We start from the raw sequence: 16941 nt of genomic DNA on the forward strand, positions 1-16941 counted from the left end.
CAGCTTGGCAGGCTTCTTGCCTAGGTAACATCGATTATCACCTCCGCTTCATGTCAGCTCATACGCTACGTCACTTTTGAAAGAATTATTTGATACGTATGAAATGTACAAATTTTCATTTCTGTGCTTTGCAGAAATGAACAAGGTGACTGGGCCGGAAAAACTACAATATGTGGTCTCTCACTACAGAAGCTAAAAACGCTAAAAGCGTTCTTAAACGCTTCAGGCAGCGTTGTTCTTATGTCAGAAATACACTCACTGTATGTGTCATGTATAAATGAAGAGTGAGGAGGGAATAAGCTGTAAATCTCATTACTGACCTGCTGTACATAGATTGCAGTTATGGCGTTATTGTAGTGTCTGTAGTGCACAGATGCTATTGATCACTCTCTCTTTGTCTTTGATTGCTGTTCACTCTGCCTCACCGCTCACACAGACTGAAATCTTATCCAGCTCCAGTCTTGAAAGCCTCTGCAGTAAACTCTGCGGGTAAACACAGAGAGACAGAAGCAGCACATGGACGTACAGAGACGTGTGCAGCAGCATAAAGCAAACACAGTATGTCCCTCAGGATCACCAACAGACTGCTGCAGCCATCAGCAATACACACACACACACACACACACACACACACACACACACACACACACACACACTCAGAGCTATAGATTGTATTTCAGATATTTGCAGGATTTGTCTAGACGTCCATCCTCCCATCTAAGTAATTGAATATGCTGTAAGAGATTATCTGTGTGTTGTGTTCCGGAAAGTTGTATTATAGCACATTACAGGATCCACTCTGCACTGGATTTTATCCATTCTTTGTTATATCACAGGTATTGTTATGTTATAATAAGAATTATAGACCCTTTTAAGGCTGACAACACGATGACGTCATGTTATCACCTGGAGGTGCAGCTGCCTCTCCCCCACAGGGCTGGGGGCAGCAGGTACTGTAACACTTAAACATGTTTAAGTGGCTGAACTCTCTGTCGTGAAGGAATACGAGACAACAGACTGAAACACTGCTGTGTAATTTCTCCTGAGTGAACATTTAAGTCATCAGTCTTCTTGTTTTATCTTTAAAAACCAGGGAGTCTTTTGTTGTTTAAAACAGCAGCAGGAACCAGAGAAAAGTCTTTATGTCAAAATTAAATAGACTGAAGAGGGGACGTTGAGGCGCGTACAGGACGAGAGAATATGTGCAGTTAGGACGAAAAATAAAAAAAAAACCCTGAGCCCCCTGAGAGTGAGATTCGGATTCAAAAGGCCACGTTGCCCGAGGCTCAGACTTCAAACAGTCAAACATCAAGAATCTGCCTCGGCCAAAATGGCAGCAGCAAAGCTCTCGGTCTGGAAGTCTGAGTTTCTGACTTTTATTTGAAGAGATGAAAAACCAGCAACGAGTTAGTCCGTCTGTCAGTACTGTCTGACTTCTTGTTTGTGGCTCTCAGCTTCAGGACCATTGGTTAATACTGATGACTTAATCTTTAAAAACACAAATATAAAGCTTCATTTTATAAAACGTCTCAGTAATTTCCTCAAACAGCTGCTCACTGTGGTTTTTGATCAAACAAACAGGAGGACATAGTGACTTTGTTGGGGACTATTTTCAGCGGTGGATTGATCAACATTTGGTGCTCCAGTGAATATTTGTGTCAGCAGGACGGTCTTTGTGAGTCAAAATAAACTACAATGTGTGCGTTATGTGGTGGCGGCACGGTGGGGTTTAGACACCAAAACTACTTGGTTAAGTTTAGATAAATATTATAGCTTCTTTGTTTCCTACAGGACAAAACTATGTCATTAAGTGATTCTAATTGACTTTCAGTTAGCATCATTTCTGTAGTGCTGGTACGTAAATGTGTCAAGAGCAAGAGGTCTTTGTCATTTTACTTATTTCTGTGAGATCAGGTTAGCTTTCAGTAGTTTTTGGACAACAATAGAGTTCTATGGCACAGAGGAAGAACATCAGGGTTCACACACCTTATTAAACCTCCAAGTCAAGGGCTTCTACAAGGATGTTTCAGGCCCCTTTTTTCTCAAATTCAAGTATTCAACGTGGCAAAGTTTAAGGCCTTTGGCCCGGTGCGACATTGAAGGCCACAGTGTCTTTGTCACATGATGGAGGCAGACGAGACGACGCTGCTCGGCCCCATGAATGGAACATTTACATTTAAAAAAAACGCCAAAATGGAGCTGTTGATAGGAGCAGTGTTCTCTGCAGATTCTGCAGGAAGGAATTTTTGTACCATCGGTGTACTGCAAGCCTGAAATATCACCTCAACACAAAGCATTTAATAACAAACCTGGAGGTCTGAGCTGGCACACCCTCTGATGCTAACGCTAGCAGCCAGCCTCGTCACGCCACTCTGGACCAGGTGTTCAGGCTGAGTCAGTCTACCTGTGACTGAGTCACTGCAGACCAGTTTGGGTGGTCGAGGACAGGGGGACAACTGTGTCCAACATCCAGCAGCTTTACTACGGCACATCTGACATTCATTTGAATTGAGATTTTTTAAACACTTTCACAGCAAAAATTGACGTATGCAATTAATTTAGATTAATTAATCACAAAGCATGTTTTCAATTAGATACATTTTTTTAATCACTTGACAGCCGAAATATAAATTTATCAACTCAAAGGATCCAATACTGACAAAGAAATCGTTCTGCCCATCACTAACAGCAGCACAACAAACACATAAAACATCATCAGTAATAAGAACATAAAGCATCCTCAAAAATTTGCAGTTTGGGGGAAATTACTAATGATGATGAATGATTTGTAGAGCAGCTTCCTCAGGTTGTGTTTCCAGATTACAGCGAGTCTGTTTGAGTGGAAATGAATGAACCAAGACAGTAATCATTTTTCTGTGGCAGCAGGCGGGGGCGAAGGTGCACTGAGTGAGGAGGAGGTAATTGTGGAAATAGTGGACGTGAAGGCGCCACGAGAAGCTGAGTGAGATACTGTGTGGTGAGAGTGGCCAATAAAAAGATGCTTGTCATGGCTATTAAAACGTTTCATCCTGCTCTTCCAAGAAATGTTTTTATGCCGCACTGGTTTTTATATCAGAGACAAGCCTGACTGGAGCTGGATTAAACCCACAGGAAAGTTCACAAGGTCACATGAGGTGGGATGAGACAACTCTGGGTCTGTGTCGCTTCCTGACATGTAAAGGTCACATTGGAAAATTGATCAGATCCAGTCAGTGAAAACGTCTATTCAGAAGAATCAGCACTGTCAAATCGAAGGTCAGTCCTTTTGAACCGTCCTCCAGCGGCGTAACGCTCCGAGGGGTTTAGAGATTCACACCTCGGATTCGTCCTTACTTTTCAGGAAAGCCTCTCACAGCACACACAAGGTGTTTGCAGGATTGGCTCGGCTGCCAGTAATACTACAGCTCCTCCTTGTCCGAGCCTTGAATACTAATACGCTGCTGGTGGAGGAGTGCACAGTCATCATGGCTGACAGAACACAGAGAAAAAAACTGCAAAACCACGAAGGCAGGGTGATCAAACAGTCAAAGGTCTGTTGTTTATCAGCATCTGTAAATGGTTGAGGAATAGTCTGAGACAGCAGCGTTCATCTTATGAGTCTAAATTTGTGAGTAGATCTTAAAATAGAAGGAGCTGTCAGGCTCATCAGCAGAAACACAGATTTAGACGCAGGACAGACAATCAGAGTCTTTTTCATCAGCTCTGCTAAAAAAACCTTCCTGGGATCGGCTGCTCTGTATTCAGAGGAATTACTCTATAAGCCATAGTGACATCTCAGTGGAGTAAAAATGTGTGTTGCAGGAAAATAACGCCATCCGATGGCAGCCAGACTCGAGCCCTCTGGTGGAGGAGCTCAGTGAGCCAAAATGGCAGTGACCTCCCTGATGGGTGGCATATGTGCTAAAGGACAGCCAGTGCCCTCGAGTCTCACAGCTTTCCTTAAGGCCTTGTTCTGCCTCAGTAGATCTGGTGTGTACAAACACACACTGATCTGCCCCAGGACTGATCTACAGCGCAGGGACGAGGCAATGCGGGTTAGACATGAGGGGTTAAAGAGCTGAGACGGGGTGGCTGATGTTGTCTGACTGAGGCATGGGGGGAGAGTGTGAGGAGAGCAGAACAGATGGAAAAAAACATTTAATACAGATCTGATTAAAAAAAATGTTTTAACATCAAAGATAGAGTCCATGTTTAGTGTTGATCCTTCAGAATCAAAGGCCAGAGGCAGATTTATACTTGTGCATCAGCTGACCCTACGCGGTAGCCTACACGCATGGCCTATGCCTTTGTGAGCATTTTGTGCAGAGGTGTATCTTTGTCACTCTGCAGTTACACCTCCAAAACACTAGATGTCAGTTGGGTTTCTGTGAAGTGCTGTAAAGTTTAGTTGGTTCAAAGCACACCCAAAACACAAAAGTGACAGTTTCAAACACAAGTACACAAATCAGCTTCACTATAACTCGCAGCATTCACTTTATCTCTTTATCTGGACACATTTTCCAAACAAATACTACATGCTAATGTTATTAGCACAAGCCTATGGCATTTTGCATTGTATAAATTAGCCTAGCTACCAGCGGAGATTTCCTCTGCTCATATGAAGCCAGGATAAATCACACACAGGACTTAAAATGCTATTTTTGGGGAGGCTTTATTGTCTTCTGTTTATCTGTAAAATTAAAGTTAAAAAAAAAGTTTTGTTTCCACTGAGGGAAATGGATTCAGCTTACAGAAACAGACAGGAGGTCTGTGTCGCTGCGACATGTAGTTACTGTACATTTCTGAGGAGGTGCACGTCAGGCTACGGCTATGGCATAGGGTCTGCATCAGTGCAGACCCTATGCCATAGGTGCGGCACTGATTTGACGCAGAAGTATAAATCCAACTTTATTCCTCTCTTATGCTCAGTCACTATTAGTATCCATTGCACATTACATCCCGTGATTGAGTAAGTTTGAAGGGCATTATGGGAAATGTAGTAGCTTGCTAATTTTATTAGAAATAGATAAGACAGACTTCATGGAACAGTAATCTAAAACAGTGGTTCCCAGCTGGTGGGTCGCGATCCAATAGTGGGTTGCGAGTCCATCCTCAATGGACCGCAAGTGGTGTTAATTTCATTGACAAAAACTATGACAAAAATTTTCAACGACCTTTTTCCATGATGAAAACGAGATGACAACAAGCTAAAGATAGATCTTGATTAAAAAAACAAACAAAACTAAGACGAAATCTATGTTTAATTTTTCGTTGACAAGACGAGACAAAAATGTTCGTGGTGGACTATCAGACGCAGAGAGCTGAGAACAGCCGTATTTGTAATTATCTTCAGATGCCACATGAGCGACTGGCTACTAACTTCAGTAAATAGTCCACACCAGGATGTTTCAGTAGCCAGTAGAAACAGTCAGAGCGGAGCAGCGACAGCTGTTGATACTGGAGAAGTGATAGTTTGTAAGTGTGTAGAAAGTATTTGTAGTTGTACAAAAAATTGTCTAAATGAAATTTCTATCCAACCTGTCACCTTGATTCTAATTTCTGATTTATGAATTAACCTCACTGGATTAGTTTAAAGAAACATATAGAAAACATAATGAATCAAAGTCGACTAAAATGTCAGGATTTTTTGTTGAATACAACATTTTAAATTTTTGTCAACTTAATCTATGAAGGATAAAAATGACTAAATTAAAACTAATAAATATTATATCTAATAAATATATAATATAATATAATATAATAAATATTATTAAAACCCACTTTATTTTCAAGTAAAGTGAATTTCCAGCACAGAGCTTTTACTTTGAAATGCCATTTCCTGCTGTAGAGTGAGTGACTAATGGAGAGACAAGAATCTAACCAGTCGACACGGCCAATATTTGGTCAAAAATCTGGGGGCGCCACTGAGGTTCTCACAGAATTTAAAATACATTATTGCTGACAAAGTGATTGCCACATAGCTAATCAAAGTTCGTTTATATACACAAAACAAATGAAAACATAAAAATGTAATTCTAGTGGCAAACAGTGAAACACTTCTCTTCTTCCTCGCCTAAAATCTCGACCTCTTGTCAATTAAAACCCCCTGCGGCCTCCTTTTATCTCCCTGAGGACGCCCACAGATCTCCTGAGGAGCAGTATTGACGTCATGATGAAATGGAAACATTATGACGCATAGATAATGAGCGCATCCATCACTGTACGTCCATTAGTCCTCAGTGTCTCAGCGTTCGCTGCAGACTGTGTCCTGATTGACTGACGAGGCTCAGGGACAGTCTGGCAACATGAAAGATCACGTTTCATCCCCGGAGAGGAGGAGGAGGGTGGTGGCAGTAATGGCCTCCATGAATGCAGCTGTCGCCCACACGGTGCAATTAATAAAGACTCAGCGGACCTCGGCTGCAGACTGATGGCTGGTAAACAAAAGCTGGAGGAATCACAAAGGCTCAGGGGAAATGTAGTGGGCAGTAAAGCTCGGTGGCAGTAATTCAATAATATTGTTTATTGTCCTTCACTGGAGTACGATTATGAGATGATTACAGTCAAACACTGTCTGCAGACTTCAACACACTTTATTCTCTGTGACATCTTTTATGATACGTGACGATAACGGGAAAATATCTTAGCTAATGTTGTGATGCTGAGTTCTACATTTTACCCAGCTCTAGTTACTGAACACAAGGTGTTAGTGACTAAACGAGATGCTTCTGTAACTATAGGCTGACACGTTGTTTTCCAATTCTATCTATTTCTCTTTTATATTGTTTCCATTTTTACCTCTTTATAAGAGGTCATGTTTTTGGTGCTGTTTGTGCATTTGACAGCAGGATTGCGGAAGAACTACAGACCTGATTTTCATGAAACTTGGTGAAAGGGTGGAGTAGGGGCCAAAGAAGGACCCAATACATTTTGTAACGGATCCAAATCACAGGGCAGCTACACAAACTATTTTTCGTTTTCCTTAAACTTGTAATATATGCACACAGCTCTCACCTCAGACAAAATGGCGGCAGCTAAGATGCTAAGTGCTAAAGAGCTAACAGGGTTCAAAGTGGCTCTCCAGTAAGACACATCATTGGATATCAATAAGATCTAAGTGACGCGTGCATAGGCATCAGCTGTTCAGTTCACTCATTGAGTCCACGCGTTCCTTTTGCTGTTCTTGCCTTTGTTACTTACATTCAAGACAACTTGCATCCAGAGGCCGTTAAGCAGAGCTAGGTAGCTTAATCGCATTGATGATTTCACTGTTTTCTTCCCTGACGCCATGACCATGATCAAAAAACTCTGTGCTTCCCTGGCATGCAACACACCTGGCTGTACAACCAGGAAATACTAATGATAGATGCAAAGCAGTAGCTCTTCAGGAAATGTCTTCGTTACAAAATATTATTCATGTGAGTCTGCTATTTCAAGTAGAATGTTTGGTTTTGTACTGCTGCTTTTTGGAGATGAAACACCCTTTTGTGCAGCCCCCAGTGGAGCAGGGACAAATTGTTTGCATGAAGTGGGCATGCACCCTAATGCTAACAGTGCTAACAGAGCTAACAGTGATAGTGGGGGTTAGCTAACAGTCACTGAAGCTACCTTGGGAGGGGGAGGGGTACACAATGACATGTTATCAGCAGAGGTATGCGCTCTACGAATGTCCTTTCAGTTGTTAATGCAAATGCAAATTTGACCTGATAGGCTATACTGGTAATGTGCACCTGCCACATTACCTTTAAACTAGTGATTAGCACTGTTTAGCTTTGTGTGTATCATTAACCCTGCCCTCTTCAAGTGCCAGCTGAACACAGTATACACAGGGCAAATTACTACATTTGGCAAAGGAACCCAGAAACCAGCCGTCTATATCTTGGAAAACTAATCAGCCTCGACTTAATTGGTGTACCGTTAATTTGTTTAAATAACCACCTGCTTCAGAATATGTATCATGTCAGCACCATATCAACAGAAATGACTGGTTTGGGCACATATATGATATCATGTTGTTTAAAGGTGCCCTGAGGAGTTTTGGCCACTAGTAGTGCTAAGGAGCCATGTTTTGATGATCAGGTCCCAATATTGTTTGTATCTTCTGCTCTACTAGCACAGGCACAAGGATGTACATGCATACAAGTGATGCAACACACATACTTGTAGATGGTGACGATGGTTGGCTGACCAGTGGTTTGTGGCAGCAGCACAGAAACATAACAATGAGCCAACAAAAGATTTGTCAGCTTCTGATATTCTGACATTGCATTCAACCCCTTTATGAGGCCTGGAGGATGCAGAGTGTGTGTGTGTGTTGAGAAATACAGAGCGTCTTTTTTTCTTACAAGAAAACGCCACGGGGCACCTTTAAATTTTTATACAAGCTGCACATCCCAAAGCAAATCAGAATTTAATTATCGCAGAGCTGATGTATGATAAACCTTGGGCATCAGGGCCTCTGGGAGTCTGGAGCCTTGGCTCAGTTACTTCGCTGTCTAAAGTCCAGCCTTGGACAAAGGCGCAGCAACGTGTAGGTGTTTAATTACTGAAGAAAATTAAAGGTTGTCATGGAAACAGCCCGGAAAACTTTGGGATTTGATTGCAAAGTCTACAGCCATGTTAGCAGCTCTTGGCTCTGCTGATGTTTAACAGGTACAGTGTTTACAATTTTAACCACCTTTGTTTAACTTGTTAACATACTAACAATTGCTTATGACTTATGACGCACACAATTCAGATGTAGGGCAGGAAGTAAATACATATACTGCGTGAACTGTAAATAGAGGAACACAACCACATAAAAAGGTTGATGAACCTGCAGGCAGAAGGTACATTCAGAAAATTTAAACTCATGTTGGATGTGATCCACACAAAAAAACAGAAAAGGGATTTTTCCCACAACTTGACCGACTTGCCCGCTGTGAACTAGCTGTGGAAATCACCAGAGGACCCATGATATGATATTATTGCGATATGTTGAGTGCTGTGATAACATATTGTGATATATTACCCTTTTTCCAAATGCAAATTATTTCCCCAAAGGACAACTCAGTCAACATCAGTTTTACCTCCTAAGATAAAGTTTTCAGTCTGTTCATCGACTTTAATCATTTTTAGTGCAACAAAATGTGACACAGAGCAGACAGACTGACCTACACCATCATAACACCTGCATACACCTGACAGACTGAACTGTGGGCGCAAGACAGCAGTCTCCTGTCTTCTGTCAGATAATGTGCTGTTATAGTCACATATGAATCCACTGACCAGGCTTCACAAGTTAACACCACACATTAAACACACGTTAAACACACAGTAAACACACATTAAACATGGCTTAATAGCGACAAATTCAAACACAAGTACACAAATCAGCTTCACTATAACTCGCAGCATTCACAGACAAACACTTGTCTTTATCTGGACACATTTTCCCCACAAATACAACATGCTAACATTATTAGCACAAGCCAATGGCATTTTACATTGAATAAATTAGCCTAGTAGCTAGCCGAGGTTTCTTCTACTCATATGAAGCCAGGGACAACAGCAACATGTAACAAAGGTAATGTTACAAAATTCAGCTCCATTACAACTCACAAGGTTCACGGACAAAACAACTGTCTTATACTAAACACGTTTTCCAAACAAATACTACATGCTAATGTTATTAGCACAAGCCTATGGCATTTTGCATTGTATAAATTAGCCTAGCAACTAGCAGAGATTTCCTCTGCTCATATGAAGCCAGGATAAATCACACATAGGACTTAAAATGCTATTTCAGAGGATGCTTTATTGTCTTCACAATTTATTGTTTCTTATCTATGAAATTAAAGTAAATAAAAGCTTTGTCTCCACTGAGGGAACTGGTTCAGCTTACAGAAATAAACAGGAGGTCTGTGTTGCCCGATGTGTAGTTACATTTCTGGGGAGGTGCACGTCAGGCTACGGCGTAGGGTCTATGTCAATGCAGAGTCTACACCGTAGGTACACCGTCGATTTGACTATTAGTGATACTATTCTCTCTCAGACCTTGAATTCAAACCGTTGTGTTGCCCCGCCCAAAATAATCTAATAATAAACATGAGGGTGACTAGTCAACTAATGGCCCTAAATGACGACTATTGCCCTAGTTGATTCATCCTCTGGGAACCATGAATATCTGCAGCACACTTCACAGTAATCCACCTCACTGCTGTTGACATATGTCAGTCTGAACCAAAGTGGTAAACAGACCAGCATCCCCAGAGCCACACCGCTAACATCACTAACAACTTCAGTGGTTCATTCCCTAATTACAGTAGCTGATGAATAAAGGGAGCGCTTACATCTCGTGTGACACACCACTTGATTTCCCCACGAGCCCACACCCAGAGGCTGAGTGGGTGTTCACAGAGCGTGACGGACGCAACATCAGGCTGAAGCTGACAGGCAGAGACAGATATGAGTGATGGCTGCAACAGAGAAGAGGCTGTCAGGGAGCTGAGCAGCAATATTAAAGACACACACACACATGCGTTGGACACACACAGGTATAATATCCGCTGTTACATTCTCCACACAACAGACATGCTGGCAGGGAGACAGAGAGGGGAAAAAGGGCAGAGCAAACAATATTCACAGAGTAATGGAGGCAGATGCATCATGAGTGGGCAGTAATATAATGTTGCAGCGTCAGCAGGCGTAGTTCCTGTGTCTGAACACTGCACTGCTACATTATTAACCACACTCACAACCCATACTGTAATTTTTATGTTCTCTCTACTGTAATCTTTAAAAGTTTCTCCCTCTGTTGGGGATTTAATGATGCTGAACCACCAGCAGGAGTTTCTCCCCCACACTGCACATGCTTATCTCACATTGATCTGTTTCATCCATTGATTTGTGTCTGAACAAGACTCAGATATTCAGCGAATCACAGAGACGTGCCTCGAACAGCGATACGTGCAAAGTCACAGCAACCAACAGGAAACTGATTAATGCGCTTCAGATAATAACCCGCAGGGATGGCGTGCAATCTGTGTCCCCGTCAGTTATCTAATGAGGAGTTCAAATTTTAATGACACGCCTTAAAAATTTCCAGCATTTGTTCTGGGCGCGGTTTAAGAGAACGTGCGCTGATTAATAATTCAGCAGCCGTTATTGATCTGAGCCTCTGCAGTCAGGGCTGTACATCAAGAAGGAGGGTCCCCAGCTCCACAGCCTTTCATCTGGACCCAACACACACACATGCCAACACGTGTGTGAGGAGTACACACACATGCACTAAAAAATGTGAAATTACTGTAATGAGAGCTGCACAGTGAAAGAGGAGAGTCTGTAGGGATGTTTGTAATGTCCTTGGGCCGGAGGACAAATACACTGAGTTACCAGTTCATTACGATCTGCCTCACTGCAGTGGAGTCCATCATTTAGGAGCTTGTTATGTTCAGTTTATGTTGATAAAAATGTGATTAGGGAGGAGTTCATGAGGTCACTGAGGGTGATGTGATTAAAAAGGTAGCTATTAATAAGATTCTGTCCCTCCCCAATCACTTACAGGAAATGATGGGGACAGGATGAGTAATCTTAAAATATATTTGACACCGTATTATGGCTGCAACTGATTGTCATTTTCACCACTGATTAATCTGGTAATACTTACATTTAAATCATCGGTCATTTGTAGGGCTGAGTATCAGCATCTGCCAAAATAACCCAGCACCAAGTAGCATCAAAACATCTCAAACCAAACGATACCTGCATTCAATCTTTTTGTGCAGCGGGGGTCTGATACCAGACCCTCCCGACCCCCCCTGGAGCAGTAAACTTTATGTTGCTGCCGTCACCTGAGCAGTTCTGCTCTGGCTAGCAGCAGGTTCAACGTCTGCCCGGTTAGCACGAGCTAAAGCCCAGTTCAGACCAAAGATTTGCAACGAGACAAAAACGTTTTAGAACGTTGCAGAGAAACAGTGGTGTGAACTGTCCGGTCTGAGCCGACTGATGGTGTCACCTGACACTCAGCTGGTCAAATGGTCGGCAGCTGGTTTTAAAGCACGTCACCTGTTTCAACAGCCAATCAGCTTGTAGTGAAGTCCACTGGTCAAGTCAAAATGACTGCAGACGACGTGTTGGCTAGCTGCAGCAGGTGCTCCGTCGCCAACGGAACCCTCTGTTTCCGTCCTCACGGTGTGCCGTGTCAGACGGTGGGTCGCTGCTGCTGCTGCTGGCTGTATGTGCTTATGCCCCGCCCACACACACACATTCTCATTGACTGATGAATTGATGCTGGTTATTTATATTATTGTGGCATATTGATTATGAATACAGTCCATCTGATGCTGGTTTTGTTTCATCACTGTAGCCAGTATCTCACTATCACTATCCTCATTCAGATTTTAAGAAGCTACAAATTATATTGAGCCACAAAATAAGTCTGAAAAGCTGCAAATCAGATCAGAAGCACAGAGAGTGGTTGACTAGAGATGATACGCCGTCTCATGGTGGTCACTTCCTGTCGACGTTACAGATCAGAAGCGCAGAGAGTCGTTGACTAGAGATGATACGCCGTCTCATGGCGGTCACTTCCTGTCGACGTTACAGATCAGAAGCACAGAGAGTCGTTGACTAGAGATGATACGCCGTCTCATGGCGGTCACTTCCTGTCGACGTTACAGATCAGAAGCACAGAGAGTTGTTGACTAGAGACGATACGCCGTCTCATGGCGGTCACTTCCTGTCGACGTTACAGATCAGAAGCACAGAGAGTTGTTGACTAGAGACGATACGCCGTCTCATGGTGGTCACTTCCTGTCAACGTTACAGATCAGAAGCACAGAGAGTTGTTGACTAGAGATGATACGCCGTCTCATGGTGGTCACTTCCTGTCAACGTTACAGATCAGAAGCACAGAGAGTTGTTGACTAGAGATGATGCGCCGTCTCATGGTGGTCACTTCCTGTGAACCGGCAGCTTTTTAGAACATTGCAAAACGGCGCGTTGACAGTAGTTGCTTGTTTCAACTCGTCTTGTTGCGAATCTTTGGACTAAACTTGGCTGAACGCAGCAGCAGTGGGTAACAACCAACACCGAGCTTTAAACAGTCCCAACAACAACTCACATTGAAAACGAAATGTCTCAACTCTGTTAATATCCATTAGCTGTGTGATGCTAACAGTTAGCCCTATCACTGTGTGTGCCAGTTTGTTTTCACTCCCAACTCGTCAGATACCGCCGCTTTGCCAGTGATTTTGGTGTCAGACACCAGCACAATACAACACCTTTCACAGCGGCATGGTATGCCACTGGATGGCATCAGCTTGTAACGCAGCTGCCAACAAACCCTGGCCTTTTACCCAGGAGCCCGCTGTTTGTTTCTCTTGCGAATGTTGAGCAAAACAATGATTTATGATCACCAAAGTTATTGCAATTCATCCCGAGGGTGGACATCAGTGAGTGTTCACCTAATTTCATAGTAATCGTTCCAATAGTTGTTGAAGTGCTTCGCTCCAAAGCAGAAATGTGAACCACATGGTGACACCAGAGGAAAGGTCAGAGAATCACTTCCTGTGGGAACAACGGATGCCTTTGTGACAATCCACTCAGTACTTGCTGAGATATTTCAGTATGCCATCCATAAACTTGTGCAGTTGAACATGGCTGAAGATTTGAGCTTCTGCTGCTGCAGATTTTGGCTGAATTTGAGTTATTGAGTGGTGTGTAGTTTTTACATCGATCAGATTCAACTGTTGAAACTTGTAAGGGACGAGGCCTCTTTGATTCTTTACTATACATACAGTGTTTACATGCTTTGTCTTGCCTCGGGCTCAAACACCACACTCACACACAAATGTATTTTTAACAGCAGAAAACTGCTGCTACTTTTTATATGACCAGCTCCACACAGCTCCACACAGCTCACTGAGGACAGAGCCGCTCAAGTTTAAAGCTCCCAGTCAGGGTGGAAATACTTCACAACCTTTACAGAAACACATACGTCTACAAATATGACCTTGACCAGCTGCTCTGTGTGTGTGTGTGTGTGTGTGTGTGTGTGTGTGTGTGTGTGTATGTGTGTGACGGGAGAGTGATGTAAGGGATGGAGGAGGGAGGAGAGCCGGAATATCTGAGACATTCAGGGGAGAGAAAAGCAGCACGTCTGGAGAGAAGGGTGCGGCAGGCCGGGCAGTCGAGCTGTGTTGCTAACAGCTGTGTGACATTTAGAGGAGACTGCCGGTCATCTGAGATGATGCTGCATCAGTGCTGCTTCAACACACTGGATATGATACACTCCAGTTTCACCAACAGGCTTTTTACACAGCCGGTTTTTAAAACGCCATGGCAACCGCTGGCAACGCTCCTTTTAAATAGGATACCTTTTTATAATCAGACCTGAAGGTGAAACTTTTCTTTTGTCCCAGTCAGCAGTGTGAAAGTTATGGAAGACCATTTCTGACAAATACAGTGTGATGAAAAAAAGATCCTGTGATTCATTATAATGAGAAACTTTATGATTAAAAAAAAAAAAGATTTAGTGTCTCAAAATAATGACATAGTATCTCAAAAAAGACTTTGTATCACAAAAAACAAAACAAAAAAATAAACGGTAACACTTTACTTGAAGGTATCTTCATAAGAGTGACATGACACGGTCATGAACTTGTCATGAACATTATGTACATGTCCTAAACGTTTATGACTGCTGCCATTGGTTTTTGTAATGACAAGCTGACATTGTTTGGGTTGACATTAATTAAAGCGACATTACCAGAAGTTGTCTTTGTCATGACAAGTTGACATTAACAAGAAATGCATCTCTTTTTGTGTTTATGACAAGTTGACATAATGATTATTATTGTTATGACAAAGACATCTTCTGGCGATGTCATCCTGGTTAATGTCAAGTTGTCATAATAAGGACATCCCAAACAAATTTAATGTCAACTTGTCATGACAAAGACGACTTCTGGTAACGTCGCTTTGATTAATGTCAACTTGTCATAATCAAGACAACCCAAACAATGCCAACTTGTCATTACAAAAACCGAATGACACTTAATGACAGCAGTCATAAACGTTTATGACATGTACATAATGTTTATGACAAGTTCATGATAGACTCATGTCATAGTTATGACAGTGTCATGTCACCCTTCAAGTAAAGTGTTACCAAAAGCACTACAACAGTAATATATCAAGATAATGACTTAGATCTTCAAATAATGAAAAACTTTATGAGAATAATTACTTAGTACCTCAAAAATGACATAATTTCTCAAAAATACTTTCATTATTTCTTAAAATAATAACTTCAAATCTCAAAATAAAGAGAACCTTTAAAAATAATGAGTTAGTATCTTAAAATGACCTTACCTAAAATAATGATATACTGTAACAAAAAGTAACTGAGTATCTCAAAGTAATGACTTAGTGTCTAAGAATAATGATAGAATTTCTCAAAATAACAATTTAGTATCAAAATAGAGACACTTTCACAAATTAATGACTTATTATCACAAAACTGCCTTAGTATTTCAAAATAATGACTGAGTATCCTAAAATAATGAGAAACTGAAAATAATAAGAAACTGTTTAAAAAAATAATGACGTAGTGTCTGAAAATACTGAGAAATGATACAAAAAAGTAAAATTCCTCATTATTTTGGAATACTATGTCATTATCCTGAGACACTGAGTCATTATTGTTATTTTAAAAATACTAAATCTTTATTTTCAGATACCAAGTCATTATTTGAGAAGGTTTCTCATCACCCATGAGCCTCGGTATAAAGCTGATAAATGACAGTCTCATTATATTTGTTCATGTTGCTCTGCGTCTCTTTGTGAGTTATTCTTGTATCAAAGGAAATAAATCTGTGTGATCTAAAAAAAACAGTTATTTAAGGTACAAAGTGAAAAACGTCTAGACTTCCTTTGACAGGGAGCGCAGCTGAAACACTGACATCCACCTCGATGAGTTAGCTTCTACGTCGTCCTCTCTGCTGGTCAAATGTTATGATTCATGGTTTACAGTGGGTCATGCTGGCACAACTCAGAGTCTATTTTAGTTTGTTCCACCCAGCAGCTGCTGTTTGAGTCACAGCTGTGTGAAGAGTCCCGTTCCCAGAAAAGACAATTCACTCAGTTCCCACTGCAAAATAATATTTGTTTTAATAAACTAAATTTCTAAATCATCACCTGTGCCCTGCACGGTCACACGGCAGTGGATCAGTACAACCTTACAGCAAAATGCCAAGTTTATCTACCTGTAAAATTAAAATAACACTATTTAATCCAGGCCATCCATGAGAGATTCAGAAGCCGTGGGTTACTTTCATAGGTAATAACTTATTAACAGTACTCACTTTAAACGACATATTTTGAGGGCAAATAAGTCAGCTGCACCACGTATTATCAAATGAAGAGTATAAATTACTGGGGTGGGTTTACATGTCATAAAACATAAACATGGTGGGTATTTTATAAGATTTTAAATATTTTTGGACTCAATATTTTTTAAAATCGGACTACTTTTTTAGGCCAGCATAATATTAAATACACATACACACGCGCGAGACCTCCATGCTTAACTTGCAGCCAACCAAGAGCAGCACCTATGATCACAAGCACAACAATTGACACACAAAGCTGTTGACATGACGTCAAACCCCATTTAATACCGTCAAATACCATTAAAACTAAACGTTAATAAACATCATCATGATAAGAACTATCTAAAATGACAGAAACTTTGTTTTTTTTTTGTCTATATCCCATCTAACATGGAGGGGGCGGGTTTATAACATGTACTGCAACCAGCCACCAGGGGGCACTCAAAACAGTTTGGCTTCACTTTTGGGAGTTGTCATGTCATCTGTCTTCATTATATAGTCTATGGTCAAAGCCAATTAAAGCTTTGGCATTCAGAGTCAACACATCCTCACTGTGACCTCGTCACATGTCCATGTCGGTGTCTGACGC

At 41.6% G+C, this 16941-nt stretch overlaps 1 protein-coding gene across 1 annotated transcript in view; it reads left to right on the plus strand.

The window, feature by feature from the left end:
- The window catches only part of map1aa (microtubule-associated protein 1Aa), a 61092-nt gene that overhangs the window by 7660 nt on the left and 36491 nt on the right, over positions 1-16941 (plus strand). The window lies entirely within an intron of this gene.

The sequence above is a fragment of the Epinephelus fuscoguttatus genome, linkage group LG2, assembly GCF_011397635.1.
Source record: "Epinephelus fuscoguttatus linkage group LG2, E.fuscoguttatus.final_Chr_v1".
In the NCBI taxonomy this organism is placed as follows: domain Eukaryota; kingdom Metazoa; phylum Chordata; class Actinopteri; order Perciformes; family Serranidae; genus Epinephelus; species Epinephelus fuscoguttatus.